Genomic DNA, 24,094 nt, shown 5'->3' with positions numbered 1-24,094 from the left:
GGTTTATATCTAGTCTGTAGTTTTATATCCAGTCTGTGGTTTTATATCCAGTCTGTAGTTTTATATCCAGTCTGTAGTTTTATATCCAGTCTGTGGTTTTATATCCAGTCTATGTTTTATATCCAGTCTATAATTTTATATCCAGTCTGTGTTTTATATCCAGTCTGTAGTTTTATATCCAGTCCGTGTTTTATATCCAGTCTGTGTTTTATATCCAGTCTATAATTTTATATCCAGTCTGTGTTTTTTTATCCAGTCTGTGTTTTTTATCCAGTCTGTGGTTTTATATCCAGTCTGTGTTGTTTATCCAGTCTATGGTTTTATATCCAGTCTGTAGTTTTATATCCAGTCTGGAGTTTTATATCCAGTCTGGGGTTTTATATCCAGTCTGTGGTTTTATATCCAGGGGTGGTTTTATATTCAGTCTGTGGTTTTATATCCAGTCTGTGGTTTTATATCCAGTCTGTGGTTTTATATCCAGTCTGTGGTTTTATATCCAGTCTGTGGTTTTATATCCAGTCTGTAGTTTCATATCCAGCCTGTGTTTTATATCTAGTCTGTAGTTTATATCCAGTCTGTAGTTATATATCCAGTCTGTGTTTTATATCCAGTCTGTGTTTTATATCCAGTCTGTAGTTTTATGCCCAGTCTGCAGTTTTATATCCAGTCTATGTTTTATATCCAGTCTGTAGTTTTATATCCAGTCTGTGGTTTTATATCCAGTCTGGGGTTTTATATCCAGTCTGTGGTTTTATATCCAGTCTGTAGTTTTATATCCAGTCTGTGGTTTTATATCCAGTCTATGTTTTATATCCAGTCTGTAGTTTTATATCCAGTCTGAGGTTTTATATCCAGTCTGGGGTTTTATATCCAGTCTGTGGTTTTATATCCAGTCTGTAGTTTTATATCCAGTCTGTGGTTTTATATCCAGTCTATGTTTTATATCCAGTCTGTAGTTTTATATCCAGTCTATGTTTTATATCCAGTCTGTAGTTTTATATCCAGTCTGTGGTTTTATATCCAGTCTGGGGTTTTATATCCAGTCTGTGGTTTTATATCCAGTCTGTGGTTTTATATCTAGTCTGTAGTTTCATATCTAGTCTGTAGTTTCATATCCAGTCTGTAGTTTTATATCCAGTCTATAGTTTATATCCAGTCTGTGTTTTATATCCAGTCTGTGTTTTATATCCAGTCTGTAGTTTTATGCCCAGTCTGCAGTTTTATATCCAGTCTATGTTTTATATCCAGTCTGTAGTTTTATATCCAGTCTGTGGTTTTATATCCAGTCTGTAGTTGTATATCCAGTCTGTAGTTTTATATCCAGTCTGTGGTTTTATATCCAGTCTGGGGTTTTATATCCAGTCTGTGGTTTTATATCCAGTCTGTGGTTTTATATCTAGTCTGTAGTTTCATATCTAGTCTGTAGTTTCATATCCAGTCTGTAGTTTTATATCCAGTCTGTGTTTTTTATCCAGTCTGTGGTTTTATATCCAGTCTGTGTTGTTTATCCAGTCTATGGTTTTATATCCAGTCTGTAGTTTTATATCCAGTCTGGAGTTTTATATCCAGTCTGGGGTTTTATATCCAGTCTGTGGTTTTATATCCAGGGGTGGTTTTATATTCAGTCTGTGGTTTTATATCCAGTCTGTGGTTTTATATCCAGTCTGTAGTTGTATATCCAGTCTGTAGTTTTATATCCAGTCTATGTTTTATATCCAGTCTGTAGTTTTATATCCAGTCTGTGGTTTTATATCCAGTCTGTAGTTGTATATCCAGTCTGTAGTTTTATATCCAGTCTGTGGTTTTATATCCAGTCTGGGGTTTTATATCCAGTCTGTGGTTTTATATCCAGTCTGTGGTTTTATATCTAGTCTGTAGTTTCATATCTAGTCTGTAGTTTCATATCCAGTCTGTAGTTTTATATCCAGTCTATAGTTTATATCCAGTCTGTGTTTTATATCCAGTCTGTGTTTTATATCCAGTCTGTAGTTTTATATCTAGTCTGTGTTTTATATCCAGTCTGTGTTTTATATCCAGTCTGTAGTTTTATATCCAGTCTGTGTTTTTTAATCCAGTCTGTGTTTTTTATCCAGTCTGTGGTTTTATATCCAGTCTGTGTTGTTTATCCAGTCTATGGTTTTATATCCAGTCTGTAGTTTTATATCCAGTCTGGAGTTTTATATCCAGTCTGGGGTTTTATATCCAGTCTGTGGTTTTATATCCAGGGGTGGTTTTATATTCAGTCTGTGGTTTTATATCCAGTCTGTGGTTTTATATCCAGTCTGTAGTTTTATATCCAGTCTGTGGTTTTATATCCAGTCTGTGGTTTTATATCCAGTCTGTAGTTTCATATCCAGCCTGTGTTTTATATCTAGTCTGTAGTTTATATCCAGTCTGTAGTTATATATCCAGTCTGTGTTTTATATCCAGTCTGTGTTTTATATCCAGTCTATAATTTTATATCCATTCTGTGTTTTATATCCAGTCTGTAGTTTTATGCCCAGTCTGCAGTTTTATATCCAGTCTATGTTTTATATCCAGTCTGTGTTTTATATCCAGTCTGTGTTTTATATCCAGTCTGTTGTTTTATATCCAGTCTGTCGTTTTATATCCAGTCTGTGTTTTATATGCAGTCTGTGTTTTATATCCAGTCTGTAGTTTCATATCCAGTCTGTAGTTTTATATCCAGTCTGTGGTTTTATATGCAGTCTGTGGTTTTATATCCAGTCTGTAGTTTTATATCCAGTCTGTAGTTATATATCCAGTCTGTAGTTATATATCCAGTCTGTGTTTTATATCCAGTCTGTGTTTTATATACAGTCTATAATTTTATATCCAGTCTGTGTTTTATATCCAGTCTGTAGTTTTATATCCAGTCTATGTTTTATATCCAGTCAATAATTTTATATCCAGTCTGCAGTTTTATATCCAGTCTATGTTTTATATCCAGTCTATAATTTTATATCCAGTCTGTGTTTTATATCCAGTCTGTAGTTTTATATCCAGTCCGTGTTTTATATCCAGTCTGTGTTTTATATCCAGTCTATAATTTTATATCCAGTCTGTGTTTTTTTATCCAGTCTGTGTTTTTTATCCAGTCTGTGGTTTTATATCCAGTCTGTGTTGTTTATCCAGTCTATGGTTTTATATCCAGTCTGTAGTTTTATATCCAGTCTGGAGTTTTATATCCAGTCTGGGGTTTTATATCCAGTCTGTGGTTTTATATCCAGGGGTGGTTTTATATTCAGTCTGTGGTTTTATATCCAGTCAGTGGTTTTATATCCAGTCTGTGGTTTTATATCCAGTCTGTAGTTTTATATCCAGTCTGTGGTTTTATATCCAGTCTGTGGTTTTATATCCAGTCTGTAGTTTCATATCCAGCTTGTGTTTTATATCTAGTCTGTAGTTTATATCCAGTCTGTAGTTATATATCCAGTCTGTGTTTTATATCCAGTCTGTGTTTTATATCCAGTCTATAATTTTATATCCATTCTGTGTTTTATATCCAGTCTGTAGTTTTATGCCCAGTCTGCAGTTTTATATCCAGTCTATGTTTTATATCCAGTCTGTGTTTTATATCCAGTCTGTGTTTTATATCCAGTCTGTTGTTTTGTATCCAGTCTGTCGTTTTATATCCAGTCTGTGTTTTATATGCAGTCTGTGTTTTATATCCAGTCTGTAGTTTCATATCCAGTCTGTAGTTTTAAATCCAGTCTGTGGTTTTATATCCAGTCTGTGGTTTTATATCCAGTCTGTAGTTTTATATCCAGTCTGTAGTTATATATCCAGTCTGTGTTTTATATCCAGTCTGTGTTTTATATACAGTCTATAATTTTATATCCAGTCTGTGTTTTATATCCAGTCTGTAGTTTTATATCCAGTCTATGTTTTATATCCAGTCAATAATTTTATATCCAGTCTGCAGTTTTATATCCAGTCTATGTTTTATATCCAGTCTATAATTTTATATCCAGTCTGTGTTTTATATCCAGTCTGTAGTTTTATATCCAGTCCGTGTTTTATATCCAGTCTGTGTTTTATATCCAGTCTATAATTTTATATCCAGTCTGTAGTTTTATATCCAGTCTATAATTTTATATCCAGTCTGTGTTTTATATCCAGTCTATAATTTTATATCCAGTCGGTGTTTTATATCCAGTCTATAATTTTATATCCAGTCTGTAGTTTTATATCCAGTCTGTGGTTTATATCTAGTCTGTAGTTTTATATCCAGTCTGTGGTTTATATCTAGTCTGTAGTTTTATATCCAGTCTGTGGTTTTATATCCAGTCTGTAGTTTTATATCCAGTCTGTGGTTTATATCTAGTCTGTAGTTTTATATCCAGTCTGTGGTTTATATCTAGTCTGTAGTTTTATATCCAGTCTGTAGTTTTATATCCAGTCTGTGGTTTTATATCCAGTCTGTAGTTTTATATCCAGTCTGTAGGTTTATATCCAGTCTGTAGTTTTATATCCAGTCTGTCGTTTTATATCCAGTCTGTAGTTTTATATCCAGTCTGTCGTTTTATATCCAGTCTGTAGTTTTATATCCAGTCTGTGGTTTATATCTAGTCTGTAGTTTTATATCCAGTCTGTGGTTTATATCTAGTCTGTGGTTTTATATCCAGTCTGTGGTTTTATATCCAGTCTGTAGTTTTATATCCAGTCTGTAGGTTTATATCCAGTCTGTAGTTTTATATCCAGTCTGTAGTTATATATCCAGTCTGTAGTTTTATATCCAGTCTGTAGTTTTATATCCAGTCTGTGGTTTATATCTAGTCTGTAGTTTTATATCCAGTCTGTGGTTTATATCTAGTCTGTAGTTTTATATCCAGTCTGTGGTTTTATATCCAGTCTGTAGTTTTATATCCAGTCTGTGGTTTATATCTAGTCTGTAGTTTTATATCCAGTCTGTGGTTTATATCTAGTCTGTAGTTTTATATCCAGTCTGTGGTTTATATCTAGTCTGTAGTTTTATATCCAGTCTGTGGTTTATATCTAGTCTGTAGTTTTATATCCAGTCTGTGGTTTTATATCCAGACTGTAGTTTTATATCCAGTCTGTGGTTTTCTATCCAGTCTGTAGTTTTATATCCAGTCTGTAGGTGTATATCCAGTCTGTTGGTTTATATCCAGTCTGTAGTTTTATATCCAGTCTGTAGTTTTATATCCAGTCTGTGTTTTATATCCAGTCTGTAGTTTCATATCCAGTCTGTAGTTTTATATCCAGTCTGTGGTTTTATATCCAGTCTGTAGTTATATATCCAGTCTGTAGTTATATATCCAGTCTGTGTTTTATATCCAGTCTGTGTTTTATATACAGTCTATAATTTTATATCCAGTCTGTGTTTTATATCCAGTCTGTAGTTTTATATCCAGTCTATGTTTTATATCCAGTCAATAATTTTATATCCAGTCTGCAGTTTTATATCCAGTCTATGTTTTATATCCAGTCTATAATTTTATATCCAGTCTGTGTTTTATATCCAGTCTGTAGTTTTATATCCAGTCCGTGTTTTATATCCAGTCTGTGTTTTATATCCAGTCTATAATTTTATATCCAGTCTGTGTTTTTTTATCCAGTCTGTGTTTTTTATCCAGTCTGTGGTTTTATATCCAGTCTGTGTTGTTTATCCAGTCTATGGTTTTATATCCAGTCTGTAGTTTTATATCCAGTCTGGAGTTTTATATCCAGTCTGGGGTTTTATATCCAGTCTGTGGTTTTATATCCAGGGGTGGTTTTATATTCAGTCTGTGGTTTTATATCCAGTCTGTGGTTTTATATCCAGTCTGTGGTTTTATATCCAGTCTGTAGTTTTATATCCAGTCTGTGGTTTTATATCCAGTCTGTGGTTTTATATCCAGTCTGTAGTTTCATATCCAGCCTGTGTTTTATATCTAGTCTGTAGTTTATATCCAGTCTGTAGTTATATATCCAGTCTGTGTTTTATATCCAGTCTGTGTTTTATATCCAGTCTATAATTTTATATCCATTCTGTGTTTTATATCCAGTCTGTAGTTTTATGCCCAGTCTGCAGTTTTATATCCAGTCTATGTTTTATATCCAGTCTGTGTTTTATATCCAGTCTGTGTTTTATATCCAGTCTGTTGTTTTGTATCCAGTCTGTCGTTTTATATCCAGTCTGTGTTTTATATGCAGTCTGTGTTTTATATCCAGTCTGTAGTTTCATATCCAGTCTGTAGTTTTAAATCCAGTCTGTGGTTTTATATCCAGTCTGTGGTTTTATATCCAGTCTGTAGTTTTATATCCAGTCTGTAGTTATATATCCAGTCTGTAGTTATATATCCAGTCTGTGTTTTATATCCAGTCTGTGTTTTATATACAGTCTATAATTTTATATCCAGTCTGTGTTTTATATCCAGTCTGTAGTTTTATATCCAGTCTATGTTTTATATCCAGTCAATAATTTTATATCCAGTCTGCAGTTTTATATCCAGTCTATGTTTTATATCCAGTCTATAATTTTATATCCAGTCTGTGTTTTATATCCAGTCTGTAGTTTTATATCCAGTCCGTGTTTTATATCCAGTCTGTGTTTTATATCCAGTCTATAATTTTATATCCAGTCTGTAGTTTTATATCCAGTCTATAATTTTATATCCAGTCTGTGTTTTATATCCAGTCTATAATTTTATATCCAGTCGGTGTTTTATATCCAGTCTATAATTTTATATCCAGTCTGTAGTTTTATATCCAGTCTGTGGTTTATATCTAGTCTGTAGTTTTATATCCAGTCTGTGGTTTATATCTAGTCTGTAGTTTTATATCCAGTCTGTGGTTTTATATCCAGTCTGTAGTTTTATATCCAGTCTGTGGTTTATATCTAGTCTGTAGTTTTATATCCAGTCTGTGGTTTATATCTAGTCTGTAGTTTTATATCCAGTCTGTAGTTTTATATCCAGTCTGTGGTTTTATATCCAGTCTGTAGTTTTATATCCAGTCTGTAGGTTTATATCCAGTCTATAATTTTATATCCAGTCTGTGTTTTATATCCAGTCTATAATTTTATATCCAGTCGGTGTTTTATATCCAGTCTATAATTTTATATCCAGTCTGTAGTTTTATATCCAGTCTGTGGTTTATATCTAGTCTGTAGTTTTATATCCAGTCTGTGGTTTATATCTAGTCTGTAGTTTTATATCCAGTCTGTGGTTTTATATCCAGTCTGTAGTTTTATATCCAGTCTGTGGTTTATATCTAGTCTGTAGTTTTATATCCAGTCTGTGGTTTATATCTAGTCTGTAGTTTTATATCCAGTCTGTAGTTTTATATCCAGTCTGTGGTTTTATATCCAGTCTGTAGTTTTATATCCAGTCTGTAGGTTTATATCCAGTCTGTAGTTTTATATCCAGTCTGTCGTTTTATATCCAGTCTGTAGTTTTATATCCAGTCTGTCGTTTTATATCCAGTCTGTAGTTTTATATCCAGTCTGTGGTTTATATCTAGTCTGTAGTTTTATATCCAGTCTGTGGTTTATATCTAGTCTGTGGTTTTATATCCAGTCTGTGGTTTTATATCCAGTCTGTAGTTTTATATCCAGTCTGTAGGTTTATATCCAGTCTGTAGTTTTATATCCAGTCTGTAGTTATATATCCAGTCTGTAGTTTTATATCCAGTCTGTAGTTTTATATCCAGTCTGTGGTTTATATCTAGTCTGTAGTTTTATATCCAGTCTGTGGTTTATATCTAGTCTGTAGTTTTATATCCAGTCTGTGGTTTTATATCCAGTCTGTAGTTTTATATCCAGTCTGTGGTTTATATCTAGTCTGTAGTTTTATATCCAGTCTGTGGTTTATATCTAGTCTGTAGTTTTATATCCAGTCTGTGGTTTATATCTAGTCTGTAGTTTTATATCCAGTCTGTGGTTTATATCTAGTCTGTAGTTTTATATCCAGTCTGTGGTTTTATATCCAGACTGTAGTTTTATATCCAGTCTGTGGTTTTCTATCCAGTCTGTAGTTTTATATCCAGTCTGTAGGTGTATATCCAGTCTGTTGGTTTATATCCAGTCTGTAGTTTTATATCCAGTCTGTAGTTTTATATCCAGTCTGTGTTTTATATCCAGTCTGTAGTTTCATATCCAGTCTGTAGTTTTATATCCAGTCTGTGGTTTTATATCCAGTCTGTAGTTATATATCCAGTCTGTAGTTATATATCCAGTCTGTGTTTTATATCCAGTCTGTGTTTTATATACAGTCTATAATTTTATATCCAGTCTGTGTTTTATATCCAGTCTGTAGTTTTATATCCAGTCTATGTTTTATATCCAGTCAATAATTTTATATCCAGTCTGCAGTTTTATATCCAGTCTATGTTTTATATCCAGTCTATAATTTTATATCCAGTCTGTGTTTTATATCCAGTCTGTAGTTTTATATCCAGTCCGTGTTTTATATCCAGTCTGTGTTTTATATCCAGTCTATAATTTTATATCCAGTCTGTGTTTTTTTATCCAGTCTGTGTTTTTTATCCAGTCTGTGGTTTTATATCCAGTCTGTGTTGTTTATCCAGTCTATGGTTTTATATCCAGTCTGTAGTTTTATATCCAGTCTGGAGTTTTATATCCAGTCTGGGGTTTTATATCCAGTCTGTGGTTTTATATCCAGGGGTGGTTTTATATTCAGTCTGTGGTTTTATATCCAGTCTGTGGTTTTATATCCAGTCTGTGGTTTTATATCCAGTCTGTAGTTTTATATCCAGTCTGTGGTTTTATATCCAGTCTGTGGTTTTATATCCAGTCTGTAGTTTCATATCCAGCCTGTGTTTTATATCTAGTCTGTAGTTTATATCCAGTCTGTAGTTATATATCCAGTCTGTGTTTTATATCCAGTCTGTGTTTTATATCCAGTCTATAATTTTATATCCATTCTGTGTTTTATATCCAGTCTGTAGTTTTATGCCCAGTCTGCAGTTTTATATCCAGTCTATGTTTTATATCCAGTCTGTGTTTTATATCCAGTCTGTGTTTTATATCCAGTCTGTTGTTTTGTATCCAGTCTGTCGTTTTATATCCAGTCTGTGTTTTATATGCAGTCTGTGTTTTATATCCAGTCTGTAGTTTCATATCCAGTCTGTAGTTTTAAATCCAGTCTGTGGTTTTATATCCAGTCTGTGGTTTTATATCCAGTCTGTAGTTTTATATCCAGTCTGTAGTTATATATCCAGTCTGTAGTTATATATCCAGTCTGTGTTTTATATCCAGTCTGTGTTTTATATACAGTCTATAATTTTATATCCAGTCTGTGTTTTATATCCAGTCTGTAGTTTTATATCCAGTCTATGTTTTATATCCAGTCAATAATTTTATATCCAGTCTGCAGTTTTATATCCAGTCTATGTTTTATATCCAGTCTATAATTTTATATCCAGTCTGTGTTTTATATCCAGTCTGTAGTTTTATATCCAGTCCGTGTTTTATATCCAGTCTGTGTTTTATATCCAGTCTATAATTTTATATCCAGTCTGTAGTTTTATATCCAGTCTATAATTTTATATCCAGTCTGTGTTTTATATCCAGTCTATAATTTTATATCCAGTCGGTGTTTTATATCCAGTCTATAATTTTATATCCAGTCTGTAGTTTTATATCCAGTCTGTGGTTTATATCTAGTCTGTAGTTTTATATCCAGTCTGTGGTTTATATCTAGTCTGTAGTTTTATATCCAGTCTGTGGTTTTATATCCAGTCTGTAGTTTTATATCCAGTCTGTGGTTTATATCTAGTCTGTAGTTTTATATCCAGTCTGTGGTTTATATCTAGTCTGTAGTTTTATATCCAGTCTGTAGTTTTATATCCAGTCTGTGGTTTTATATCCAGTCTGTAGTTTTATATCCAGTCTGTAGGTTTATATCCAGTCTGTAGTTTTATATCCAGTCTGTCGTTTTATATCCAGTCTGTAGTTTTATATCCAGTCTGTCGTTTTATATCCAGTCTGTAGTTTTATATCCAGTCTGTGGTTTATATCTAGTCTGTAGTTTTATATCCAGTCTGTGGTTTATATCTAGTCTGTGGTTTTATATCCAGTCTGTGGTTTTATATCCAGTCTGTAGTTTTATATCCAGTCTGTAGGTTTATATCCAGTCTGTAGTTTTATATCCAGTCTGTAGTTATATATCCAGTCTGTAGTTTTATATCCAGTCTGTAGTTTTATATCCAGTCTGTGGTTTATATCTAGTCTGTAGTTTTATATCCAGTCTGTGGTTTATATCTAGTCTGTAGTTTTATATCCAGTCTGTGGTTTTATATCCAGTCTGTAGTTTTATATCCAGTCTGTGGTTTATATCTAGTCTGTAGTTTTATATCCAGTCTGTGGTTTATATCTAGTCTGTAGTTTTATATCCAGTCTGTGGTTTATATCTAGTCTGTAGTTTTATATCCAGTCTGTGGTTTATATCTAGTCTGTAGTTTTATATCCAGTCTGTGGTTTTATATCCAGACTGTAGTTTTATATCCAGTCTGTGGTTTTCTATCCAGTCTGTAGTTTTATATCCAGTCTGTAGGTTTATATCCAGTCTGTTGGTTTATATCCAGTCTGTAGTTTTATATCCAGTCTGTAGTTTTATATCCAGTCTGTGTTTTATATCCAGTCTGTAGTTTCATATCCAGTCTGTAGTTTTATATCCAGTCTGTGGTTTTATATCCAGTCTGTAGTTTTATATCCAGTCTGTAGTTATATATCCAGTCTGTAGTTATATATCCAGTCTGTGTTTTATATCCAGTCTGTGTTTTATATACAGTCTATAATTTTATATCCAGTCTGTGTTTTATATCCAGTCTGTAGTTTTATATCCAGTCTATGTTTTATATCCAGTCAATAATTTTATATCCAGTCTGTAGTTATATATCCAGTCTGTGTTTTATATCCAGTCTGTGTTTTATATACAGTCTATAATTTTATATCCAGTCTGTGTTTTATATCCAGTCTGTAGTTTTATATCCAGTCCGTGTTTTATATCCAGTCTGTGTTTTATATCCAGTCTATAATTTTATATCCAGTCTGTAGTTTTATATCCAGTCTATAATTTTATATCCAGTCTGTGTTTTATATCCAGTCTATAATTTTATATCCATTCTGTGTTTTATATCCAGTCTGTAGTTTTATGCCCAGTCTGCAGTTTTATATCCAGTCTATGTTTTATATCCAGTCTGTGTTTTATATCCAGTCTGTGTTTTATATCCAGTCTGTTGTTTTGTATCCAGTCTGTCGTTTTATATCCAGTCTGTGTTTTATATGCAGTCTGTGTTTTATATCCAGTCTGTAGTTTCATATCCAGTCTGTAGTTTTATAACCAGTCTGTGGTTTTATATCCAGTCTGTGGTTTTATATCCAGTCTGTAGTTTTATATCCAGTCTGTAGTTATATATCCAGTCTGTAGTTATATATCCAGTCTGTGTTTTATGTCCAGTCTGTGTTTTATATACAGTCTATAATTTTATATCCAGTCTGTGTTTTATATCCAGTCTGTAGTTTTATATCCAGTCTATGTTTTATATCCAGTCAATAATTTTATATCCAGTCTGCAGTTTTATATCCAGTCTATGTTTTATATCCAGTCTATAATTTTATATCCAGTCTGTGTTTTATATCCAGTCTGTAGTTTTATATCCAGTCCGTGTTTTATATCCAGTCTGTGTTTTATATCCAGTCTATAATTTTATATCCAGTCTGTAGTTTTATATCCAGTCTCTAATTTTATATCCAGTCTGTGTTTTATATCCAGTCTATAATTTTATATCCAGTCGGTGTTTAATATCCAGTCTATAATTTTATATCCAGTCTGTAGTTTTATATCCAGTCTGTGGTTTATATCTAGTCTGTAGTTTTATATCCAGTCTGTGGTTTTATATCCAGTCTGTAGTTTTATATCCAGTCTGTCGTTTATATCTAGTCTGTAGTTTTATATCCAGTCTGTGGTTTATATCTAGTCTGTAGTTTTATATCCAGTCTGTAGTTTTATATCCAGTCTGTGGTTTTATATCCAGTCTGTAGTTTTATATCCAGTCTGTAGGTTTATATCCAGTCTGTAGTTTTATATCCAGTCTGTCGTTTTATATCCAGTCTGTAGTTTTATATCCAGTCTGTTGTTTTATATCCAGTCTGTAGTTTTATATCCAGTCTGTGGTTTATATCTAGTCTGTAGTTTTATATCCAGTCTGTGGTTTATATCTAGTCTGTGGTTTTATATCCAGTCTGTGGTTTTATATCCAGTCTGTAGTTTTATATCCAGTCTGTAGGTTTATATCCAGTCTGTAGTTTTATATCCAGTCTGTAGTTATATATCCAGTCTGTAGTTTTATATCCAGTCTGTAGTTTTATATCCAGTCTGTGGTTTATATCTAGTCTGTAGTTTTATATCCAGTCTGTGGTTTATATCTAGTCTGTAGTTTTATATCCAGTCTGTGGTTTTATATCCAGTCTGTAGTTTTATATCCAGTCTGTGGTTTATATCTAGTCTGTAGTTTTATATCCAGTCTGTGGTTTATATCTAGTCTGTAGTTTTATATCCAGTCTGTGGTTTATATCTAGTCTGTAGTTTTATATCCAGTCTGTGGTTTATATCTAGTCTGTAGTTTTATATCCAGTCTGTGGTTTTATATCCAGACTGTAGTTTTATATCCAGTCTGTGGTTTTCTATCCAGTCTGTAGTTTTATATCCAGTCTGTAGGTTTATATCCAGTCTGTTGGTTTATATCCAGTCTGTAGTTTTATATCCAGTCTGTAGTTTTATATCCAGTCTGTGTTTTATATCCAGTCTGTAGTTTCATATCCAGTCTGTAGTTTTATATCCAGTCTGTGGTTTTATATCCAGTCTGTGGTTTTATATCCAGTCTGTAGTTTTATATCCAGTCTGTAGTTATATATCCAGTCTGTAGTTATATATCCAGTCTGTGTTTTATATCCAGTCTGTGGTTTATATACAGTCTATAATTTTATATCCAGTCTGTGTTTTATATCCAGTCTGTAGTTTTATATCCAGTCTATGTTTTATATCCAGTCAATAATTTTTTATCCAGTCTGTAGTTATATATCCAGTCTGTGTTTTATATCCAGTCTGTGTTTTATATACAGTCTATAATTTTATATCCAGTCTGTGTTTTATATCCAGTCTGTAGTTTTATATCCAGTCCGTGTTTTATATCCAGTCTATAATTTTATATCCAGTCTGTAGTTTTATATCCAGTCTATAATTTTATATCCAGTCTGTGTTTTATATCCAGTCTATAATTTTATATCCAGTCGGTGTTTTATATCCAGTCTATAATTTTATATCCAGTCTGTAGTTTTATATCCAGTCTGTAGTTTTATATCCAGTCTGTGGTTTTATATCCAGTCTGTTGTTTTATATCCAGTCTGTCGTTTTATATCCAGTCTGTAGTTATATATCCAGTCTGTAGTTATATATCCAGTCTGTTTTATATGCAGTCTGTGTTTTATATCCAGTCTGTGTTTTATATACAGTCTATAATTTTATATCCAGTCTGTGTTTTATATCCAGTCTGTAGTTTTATATCCAGTCTATGTTTTATATCCAGTCAATAATTTTATATCCAGTCTGCAGTTTTATATCCAGTCTATGTTTTATATCCAGTCTATAATTTTATATCCAGTCTGTTTTATATCCAGTCTGTAGTTTTATATCCAGTCCGTGTTTTATATCCAGTCTGTGTTTTATATCCAGTCTATAATTTTATATCCAGTCTGTAGTTTTATATTCAGTCTATAATTTTATATCCAGTCTGTGTTTTATATCCAGTCTATAATTTTATATCCATTATGTGTTTTATATCCAGTCTGTAGTTTTATGCCCAGTCTGCAGTTTTATATCCAGTCTATGTTTTATATCCAGTCTGTGTTTTATATCCAGTCTGTGTTTTATATCCAGTCTGTTGTTTTGTATCCAGTCTGTCGTTTTATATCCAGTCTGTGTTTTATATGCAGTCTGTGTTTTATATCCAGTCTGTAGTTTCATATCCAGTCTGTAGTTTTATATCCAGTCTGTGGTTTTATATCCAGTCTGTGGTTTTATATCCAGTCTGTAGTTTTATATCCAGTCTGTAGTTATATATCCAGTCTGTAGTTATATATCCAGTCTGTGTTTTATGTCCAGTCTGTGTTTTATATACAGTCTATAATTTTATATCCAGTCTGTGTTTTATATCCAGTCTGTAGTTTTATATCCAGTCTATGTTTTATATCCAGTCAATAATTTTATATCCAGTCTGCAGTTTTATATCCAGTCTATGTTTTATATCCAGTCTATAATTTTATATCCAGTCTGTGTTTTATATCCAGTCTGTAGTTTTATATCCAGTCCGTGTTTTATATCCAGTCTGTGTTTTATATCCAGTCTATAATTTTATATCCAGTCTGTAGTTTTATATCCAGTCTATAATTTTATATCCAGTCTGTGTTTTATATCCAGTCTATAATTTTATATCCAGTCGGTGTTTAATATCCAGTCTATAATTTTATATCCAGTCTGTAGTTTTATATCCAGTCTGTGGTTTATATCTAGTCTGTAGTTTTATATCCAGTCTGTGGTTTTATATCCAGTCTGTAGTTTTATATCCAGTCTGTCGTTTATATCTAGTCTGTAGTTTTATATCCAGTCTGTGGTTTATATCTAGTCTGTAGTTTTATATCCAGTCTGTAGTTTTATATCCAGTCTGTGGTTTTATATCCAGTCTGTAGTTTTATATCCAGTCTGTAGGTTTATATCCAGTCTGTAGTTTTATATCCAGTCTGTCGTTTTATATCCAGTCTGTAGTTTTATATCCAGTCTGTTGTTTTATATCCAGTCTGTAGTTTTATATCCAGTCTGTGGTTTATATCTAGTCTGTAGTTTTATATCCAGTCTGTGGTTTATATCTAGTCTGTGGTTTTATATCCAGTCTGTGGTTTTATATCCAGTCTGTAGTTTTATATCCAGTCTGTAGGTTTATATCCAGTCTGTAGTTTTATATCCAGTCTGTAGTTATATATCCAGTCTGTAGTTTTATATCCAGTCTGTAGTTTTATATCCAGTCTGTGGTTTATATCTAGTCTGTAGTTTTATATCCAGTCTGTGGTTTATATCTAGTCTGTAGTTTTATATCCAGTCTGTGGTTTTATATCCAGTCTGTAGTTTTATATCCAGTCTGTGGTTTATATCTAGTCTGTAGTTTTATATCCAGTCTGTGGTTTATATCTAGTCTGTAGTTTTATATCCAGTCTGTGGTTTATATCTAGTCTGTAGTTTTATATCCAGTCTGTGGTTTATATCTAGACTGTAGTTTTATATCCAGTCTGTGGTTTTATATCCAGACTGTAGTTTTATATCCAGTCTGTGGTTTTCTATCCAGTCTGTAGTTTTATATCCAGTCTGTAGGTTTATATCCAGTCTGTTGGTTTATATCCAGGCTGTAGTTTTATATCCAGTCTGTAGTTTTATATCCAGTCTGTGTTTTATATCCAGTCTGTAGTTTCATATCCAGTCTGTAGTTTTATATCCAGTCTGTGGTTTTATATCCAGTCTGTGGTTTTATATCCAGTCTGTAGTTTTATATCCAGTCTGTAGTTATATATCCAGTCTGTAGTTATATATCCAGTCTGTGTTTTATATCCAGTCTGTGGTTTATATACAGTCTATAATTTTATATCCAGTCTGTGTTTTATATCCAGTCTGTAGTTTTATATCCAGTCTATGTTTTATATCCAGTCAATAATTTTATATACAGTCTGTAGTTATATATCCAGTCTGTGTTTTATATCCAGTCTGTGTTTTATATACAGTCTATAATTTTATATCCAGTCTGTGTTTTATATCCAGTCTGTAGTTTTATATCCAGTCCGTGTTTTATATCCAGTCTATAATTTTATATCCAGTCTGTAGTTTTATATCCAGTCTATAATTTTATATCCAGTCTGTGTTTTATATCCAGTCTATAATTTTATATCCAGTCGGTGTTTTATATCCAGTCTATAATTTTATATCCAGTCTGTAGTTTTATATCCAGTCTGTAGTTTTATATCCAGTCTGTGGTTTTATATCCAGTCTGTTGTTTTATATCCAGTCTGTCGTTTTATATCCAGTCTGTAGTTATATATCCAGTCTGTAGTTATATATCCAGTCTGTTTTATATGCAGTCTGTGTTTTATATCCAGTCTGTGTTTTATATACAGTCTATAATTTTATATCCAGTCTGTGTTTTATATCCAGTCTGTAGTTTTATATCCAGTCTATGTTTTATATCCAGTCAATAATTTTATATCCAGTCTGCAGTTTTATATCCAGTCTATGTTTTATATCCAGTCTATAATTTTATATCCAGTCTGTTTTATATCCAGTCTGTAGTTTTATATCCAGTCCGTGTTTTATATCCAGTCTGTGTTTTATATCCAGTCTATAATTTTATATCCAGTCTGTAGTTTTATATCCAGTCTATAATTTTATATCCAGTCTGTGTTTTATATCCAGTCTATAATTTTATATCCAGTCGGTGTTTTATATCCAGTCTATAATTTTATATCCAGTCTGTAGTTTTATATCCAGTCTGTAGTTATATATCCAGTCTGTAGTTTTATATCCAGTCTGTAGTTTTATATCCAGTCTGTGGTTTATATCTAGTCTGTAGTTTTATATCCAGTCTGTGGTTTATATCTAGTCTGTAGTTTTATATCCAGTCTGTGGTTTTATATCCAGTCTGTAGTTTTATATCCAGTCTGTGGTTTATATCTAGTCTGTAGTTTTATATCCAGTCTGTGGTTTATATCTAGTCTGTAGTTTTATATCCAGTCTGTGGTTTATATCTAGTCTGTAGTTTTATATCCAGTCTGTGGTTTATATCTAGTCTGTAGTTTTATATCCAGTCTGTGGTTTTATATCCAGACTGTAGTTTTATATCCAGTCTGTGGTTTTCTATCCAGTCTGTAGTTTTATATCCAGTCTGTAGGTTTATATCCAGTCTGTTGGTTTATATCCAGTCTGTAGTTTTATATCCAGTCTGTAGTTTTATATCCAGTCTGTGTTTTATATCCAGTCTGTAGTTTCATATCCAGTCTGTAGTTTTATATCCAGTCTGTGGTTTTATATCCAGTCTGTGGTTTTATATCCAGTCTGTAGTTTTATATCCAGTCTGTAGTTATATATCCAGTCTGTAGTTATATATCCAGTCTGTGTTTTATATCCAGTCTGTGGTTTATATACAGTCTATAATTTTATATCCAGTCTGTGTTTTATATCCAGTCTGTAGTTTTATATCCAGTCTATGTTTTATATCCAGTCAATAATTTTATATCCAGTCTGTAGTTATATATCCAGTCTGTGTTTTATATCCAGTCTGTGTTTTATATACAGTCTATAATTTTATATCCAGTCTGTGTTTTATATCCAGTCTGTAGTTTTATATCCAGTCCGTGTTTTATATCCAGTCTGTGTTTTATATCCAGTCTATAATTTTATATCCAGTCTGTAGTTTTATATCCAGTCTATAATTTTATATCCAGTCTGTGTTTTATATCCAGTCTATAATTTTATATCCAGTCGGTGTTTTATATCCAGTCTATAATTTTATATCCAGTCTGTAGTTTTATATCCAGTCTGTAGTTTTATATCAAGTCTGTGGTTTTATATCCAGTCTGTTGTTTTATATCCAGTCTGTCGTTTTATATCCAGTCTGTAGTTATATATCCAGTCTGTAGTTATATATCCAGTCTGTTTTATATGCAGTCTGTGTTTTATATCCAGTCTGTTTTATATACAGTCTATAATTTTATATCCAGTCTGTGTTTTATATCCAGTCTGTAGTTTTATATCCAGTCAATAATTTTGTATACAGTCTGCAGTTTTATATCCAGTCTATGTTTTATATCCAGTCTATAATTTTATATCCAGTCTGTTTTATATCCAGTCTGTAGTTTTATATCCTGTCCATGTTTTATATCCAGTCTGTGTTTTATATCCAGTCTATAATTTTATATCCAGTCTGTAGTTTTATATCCAGTCTATAATTTTATATCCAGTCTGTGTTTTATATCCAGTCTATAATTTTATATCCAGTCGGTGTTTTATATCCAGTCTATAATTTTATATCCAGTCTGTAGTTTTATATCCAGTCTGTGGTTTTATATCCAGTCTGTAGTTTTATATCCAGTCTGTAGGTTTATATCCAGTCTGTAGTTTTATATCCAGTCTGTAGGTTTATATCCAGTCTGTAGGTTTATATCCAGTCTGTGGTTTATATCTAGTCTGTAGTTTTATATCCAGTCTGTGGTTTTATATCCAGTCTGTAGTTTTATATCCAGTCTGTAGTTTTATATCCAGTCTGTAGGTTTATATCCAGTCTGTAGTTTTATATCCAGTCTGTAGTTATATATCCAGTCTGTAGTTTTATATCCAGTCTGTAGTTTTATATCCAGTCTGTGGTTTATATCTAGTCTGTAGTTTTATATCCAGTCTGTGGTTTATATCTAGTCTGTAGTTTTATATCCAGTCTGTGGTTTTATATCCAGTCTGTAGTTTTATATCCAGTCTGTAGTTTTATATCCAGTCTGTGGTTTTATATCCAGTCTATGTTTTATATCCAGTCTATAATTTTATATCCAGTCTGTGTTTTATATCCAGTCTGTAGTTTTATATCCAGTCCGTGTTTTATATCCAGTCTGTGTTTTATATCCAGTCTATAATTTTATATCCAGTCTGTGTTTTTTTATCCAGTCTGTGTTTTTTATCCAGTCTGTGGTTTTATATCCAGTCTGTGTTGTTTATCCAGTCTATGGTTTTATATCCAGTCTGTAGTTTTATATCCAGTCTGGAGTTTTATATCCAGTCTGGGGTTTTATATCCAGTCTGTGGTTTTATATCCAGGGGTGGTTTTATATTCAGTCTGTGGTTTTATATCCAGTCTGTGGTTTTATATCCAGTCTGTGGTTTTATATCCAGTCTGTGGTTTTATATCCAGTCTGTGGTTTTATATCCAGTCTGTAGTTTCATATCCAGCCTGTGTTTTATATCTAGTCTGTAGTTTATATCCAGTCTGTAGTTATATATCCAGTCTGTGTTTTATATCCAGTCTGTGTTTTATATCCAGTCTGTAGTTTTATGCCCAGTCTGCAGTTTTATATCCAGTCTATGTTTTATATCCAGTCTGTGTTTTATATCCAGTCTGTGTTTTATATCCAGTCTGTTGTTTTATATCCAGTCTGTCGTTTTATATCCAGTCTGTGTTTTATATGCAGTCTGTGTTTTATATCCAGTCTGTAGTTTCATATCCAGTCTGTAGTTTTATATCCAGTCTGTGGTTTTATATCCAGTCTGTGGTTTTATATCCAGTCTGTAGTTTTATATCCAGTCTGTAGTTATATATCCAGTCTGTAGTTATATATCCAGTCTGTGTTTTATATCCAGTCTGTGTTTTATATACAGTCTATAATTTTATATCCAGTCTGTGTTTTATATCCAGTCTGTAGTTTTATATCCAGTCTATGTTTTATATCCAGTCAATAATTTTATATCCAGTCTGCAGTTTTATATCCAGTCTATGTTTTATATCCAGTCTATAATTTTATATCCAGTCTGTGTTTTATATCCAGTCTGTAGTTTTATATCCAGTCCGTGTTTTATATCCAGTCTGTGTTTTATATCCAGTCTATAATTTTATATCCAGTCTGTAGTTTTATATCCAGTCTATAATTTTATATCCAGTCGGTGTTTTATATCCAGTCTATAATTTTATATCCAGTCTGTAGTTTTATATCCAGTCTGTGGTTTATATCTAGTCTGTAGTTTTATATCCAGTCTGTGGTTTATATCTAGTCTGTAGTTTTATATCCAGTCTGTGGTTTTATATCCAGTCTGTAGTTTTATATCCAGTCTGTGGTTTATATCTAGTCTGTAGTTTTATATCCAGTCTGTGGTTTATATCTAGTCTGTAGTTTTATATCCAGTCTGTAGTTTTATATCCAGTCTGTGGTTTTATATCCAGTCTGTAGTTTTATATCCAGTCTGTAGGTTTATATCCAGTCTGTAGTTTTATATCCAGTCTGTCGTTTTATATACAGTCTGTAGTTTTATATCCAGTCTGTCGTTTTATATCCAGTCTGTAGTTTTATATCCAGTCTGTGGTTTATATCTAGTCTGTAGTTTTATATCCAGTCTGTGGTTTATATCTAGTCTGTGGTTTTATATCCAGTCTGTGGTTTTATATCCAGTCTGTAGTTTTATATCCAGTCTGTAGGTTTATATCCAGTCTGTAGTTTTATATCCAGTCTGTAGTTTATATCTAGTCTGTAGTTTTATATCCAGTCTGTGGTTTATATCTAGTCTGTAGTTTTATATCCAGTCTGTGGTTTTATATCCAGTCTGTAGTTTTATATCCAGTCTGTGGTTTATATCTAGTCTGTAGTTTTATATCCAGTCTGTGGTTTATATCTAGTCTGTAGTTTTATATCCAGTCTGTGGTTTTATATCCAGACTGTAGTTTTATATCCAGTCTGTGGTTTTCTATCCAGTCTGTAGTTTTATATCCAGTCTGTAGGTTTATATCCAGTCTGTTGGTTTATATCCAGTCTGTAGTTTTATATCCAGTCTGTAGTTTTATATCCAGTCTGTGTTTTATATCCAGTCTGTAGTTTCATATCCAGTCTGTAGTTTTATATCCAGTCTGTGGTTTTATATCCAGTCTGTGGTTTTATATCCAGTCTGTAGTTTTATATCCAGTCTGTAGTTATATATCCATTCTGTAGTTATATATCCAGTCTGTGTTTTATATCCAGTCTGTGTTTTATATACAGTCTATAATTTTATATCCAGTCTGTGTTTTATATCTAGTCTGTAGTTTTATATCCAGTCTGTGGTTTTATATCCAGACTGTAGTTTTATATCCAGTCTGTGGTTTTCTATCCAGTCTGTAGTTTTATATCCAGTCTGTAGGTTTATATCCAGTCTGTTGGTTTATATCCAGTCTGTAGTTTTATATCCAGTCTGTAGTTTTATATCCAGTCTGTGTTTTATATCCAGTCTGTAGTTTCATATCCAGTCTGTAGTTTTATATCCAGTCTGTGGTTTTATATCCAGTCTGTGGTTTTATATCCAGTCTGTAGTTTTATATCCAGTCTGTAGTTATATATCCATTCTGTAGTTATATATCCAGTCTGTGTTTTATATCCAGTCTGTGTTTTATATACAGTCTATAATTTTATATCCAGTCTGTGTTTTATATCCAGTCTGTAGTTTTATATCCAGTCTATGTTTTATATCCAGTCAATAATTTTATATCCAGTCTGTAGTTATATATCCAGTCTGTGTTTTATATCCAGTCTGTGTTTTATATACAGTCTATAATTTTATATCCAGTCTGTGTTTTATATCCAGTCTGTAGTTTTATATCCAGTCCGTGTTTTATATCCAGTCTGTGTTTTATATCCAGTCTATAATTTTATATCCAGTCTGTAGTTTTATATCCAGTCTATAATTTTATATCCAGTCTGTGTTTAATATCCAGTCTATAATTTTATATCCAGTCGGTGTTTTATATCCAGTCTATAATTTTATATCCAGTCTGTAGTTTTATATCCAGTCTGTAGTTTTATATCCAGTCTGTGGTTTTATATCCAGTCTGTTGTTTTATATCCAGTCTGTCGTTTTATATCCACTCTGTAGTTTTATATCCAGTCTGTAGGTTTATATCCAGTCTGTAGTTTTATATCCAGTCTGTAGTTATATATCCAGTCTGTAGTTTTATATCCAGTCTGTAGTTTTATATCCAGTCTGTGGTTTATATCTAGTCTGTAGTTTTATATCCAGTCTGTGGTTTATATCTAGTCTGTAGTTTTATATCCAGTCTGTGGTTTTATATCCAGTCTGTAGTTTTATATCCAGTCTGTGGTTTATATCTAGTCTGTAGTTTTATATCCAGTCTGTGGTTTATATCTAGTCTGTAGTTTTATATCCAGTCTGTGGTTTATATCTAGTCTGTAGTTTTATATCCAGTCTGTGGTTTATATCTAGTCTGTAGTTTTATATCCAGTCTGTGGTTTTATATCCAGACTGTAGTTTTATATCCAGTCTGTGGTTTTCTATCCAGTCTGTAGTTTTATATCCAGTCTGTAGGTTTATATCCAGTCTGTTGGTTTATATCCAGTCTGTAGTTTTATATCCAGTCTGTAGTTTTATATCCAGTCTGTGTTTTATATCCAGTCTGTAGTTTCATATCCAGTCTGTAGTTTTATATCCAGTCTGTGGTTTTATATCCAGTCTGTGGTTTTATATCCAGTCTGTAGTTTTATATCCAGTCAATAATTTTATATCCAGTCTGTAGTTATATATCCAGTCTGTGTTTTATATCCAGTCTGTGTTTTATATACAGTCTATAATTTTATATCCAGTCTGTGTTTTATATCCAGTCTGTAGTTTTATATCCAGTCCGTGTTTTATATCCAGTCTGTGTTTTATATCCAGTCTATAATTTTATATCCAGTCTGTAGTTTTATATCCAGTCTATAATTTTATATCCAGTCTGTGTTTTATATCCAGTCTATAATTTTATATCCATTCTGTGTTTTATATCCAGTCTGTAGTTTTATGCCCAGTCTGCAGTTTTATATCCAGTCTATGTTTTATATCCAGTCTGTGTTTTATATCCAGTCTGTGTTTTATATCCAGTCTGTTGTTTTGTATCCAGTCTGTCGTTTTATATCCAGTCTGTGTTTTATATGCAGTCTGTGTTTTATATCCAGTCTGTAGTTTCATATCCAGTCTGTAGTTTTATATCCAGTCTGTGGTTTTATATCCAGTCTGTGGTTTTATATCCAGTCTGTAGTTATATATCCAGTCTGTAGTTATATATCCAGTCTGTGTTTTATATCCAGTCTGTGTTTTATATACAGTCTATAATTTTATATCCAGTCTGTGTTTTATATCCAGTCTGTAGTTTTATATCCAGTCTATGTTTTATATCCAGTCAATAATTTTATATCCAGTCTGCAGTTTTATATCCAGTCTATGTTTTATATCCAGTCTATAATTTTATATCCAGTCTGTGTTTTATATCCAGTCTGTAGTTTTATATCCAGTCCGTGTTTTATATCCAGTCTGTGTTTTATATCCAGTCTATAATTTTATATCCAGTCTGTAGTTTTATATCCAGTCTATAATTTTATATCCAGTCTGTGTTTTATATCCAGTCTATAATTTTATATCCAGTCGGTGTTTAATATCCAGTCTATAATTTTATATCCAGTCTGTAGTTTTATATCCAGTCTGTGGTTTATATCTAGTCTGTAGTTTTATATCCAGTCTGTGGTTTTATATCCAGTCTGTAGTTTTATATCCAGTCTGTCGTTTATATCTAGTCTGTAGTTTTATATCCAGTCTGTGGTTTATATCTAGTCTGTAGTTTTATATCCAGTCTGTAGTTTTATATCCAGTCTGTGGTTTTATATCCAGTCTGTAGTTTTATATCCAGTCTGTAGGTTTATATCCAGTCTGTCGTTTTATATCCAGTCTGTAGTTTTATATCCAGTCTGTTGTTTTATATCCAGTCTGTAGTTTTATATCCAGTCTGTGGTTTATATCTAGTCTGTAGTTTTATATCCAGTCTGTGGTTTATATCCAGTCTGTGGTTTTATATCCAGTCTGTGGTTTTATATCCAGTCTGTAGTTTTATATCCAGTCTGTAGGTTTATATCCAGTCTGTAGTTTTATATCCAGTCTGTAGTTATATATCCAGTCTGTAGTTTTATATCCAGTCTGTAGTTTTATATCCAGTCTGTGGTTTATATCTAGTCTGTAGTTTTATATCCAGTCTGTGGTTTTATATCCAGTCTGTAGTTTTATATCCAGTCTGTGGTTTATATCTAGTCTGTAGTTTTATATCCAGTCTGTGGTTTATATCTAGTCTGTAGTTTTATATCCAGTCTGTGGTTTATATCTAGTCTGTAGTTTTATATCCAGTCTGTGGTTTATATCTAGTCTGTAGTTTTATATCCAGTCTGTGGTTTTATATCCAGACTGTAGTTTTATATCCAGTCTGTGGTTTTCTATCCAGTCTGTAGTTTTATATCCAGTCTGTAGGTTTATATCCAGTCTGTTGGTTT

At 32.3% G+C, this 24,094-nt stretch overlaps 1 protein-coding gene and 1 long non-coding RNA gene across 8 annotated transcripts in view; one reads left to right on the top strand and one right to left on the bottom strand.

Moving 5' to 3' along the window:
- LOC138215698 (uncharacterized) overlaps positions 1-24,094 on the top strand; it is a 115,938-nt gene that overhangs the window by 62,293 nt on the left and 29,551 nt on the right. The window lies entirely within an intron of this gene.
- ankdd1a (ankyrin repeat and death domain containing 1A) overlaps positions 1-24,094 on the bottom strand; it is a 119,736-nt gene that overhangs the window by 66,296 nt on the left and 29,346 nt on the right. The window lies entirely within an intron of this gene.

This window comes from Embiotoca jacksoni, unplaced genomic scaffold (genome assembly GCF_022577435.1).
Source record: "Embiotoca jacksoni isolate LCO1_2020_lvr unplaced genomic scaffold, fEmbJac1.0.p SCAF_79, whole genome shotgun sequence".
NCBI classification, from domain to species: domain Eukaryota; kingdom Metazoa; phylum Chordata; class Actinopteri; family Embiotocidae; genus Embiotoca; species Embiotoca jacksoni.
The sequence above is the reverse complement of the archived record's forward strand: the minus strand, read 5'-3'. Positions and strand labels throughout refer to the sequence as shown.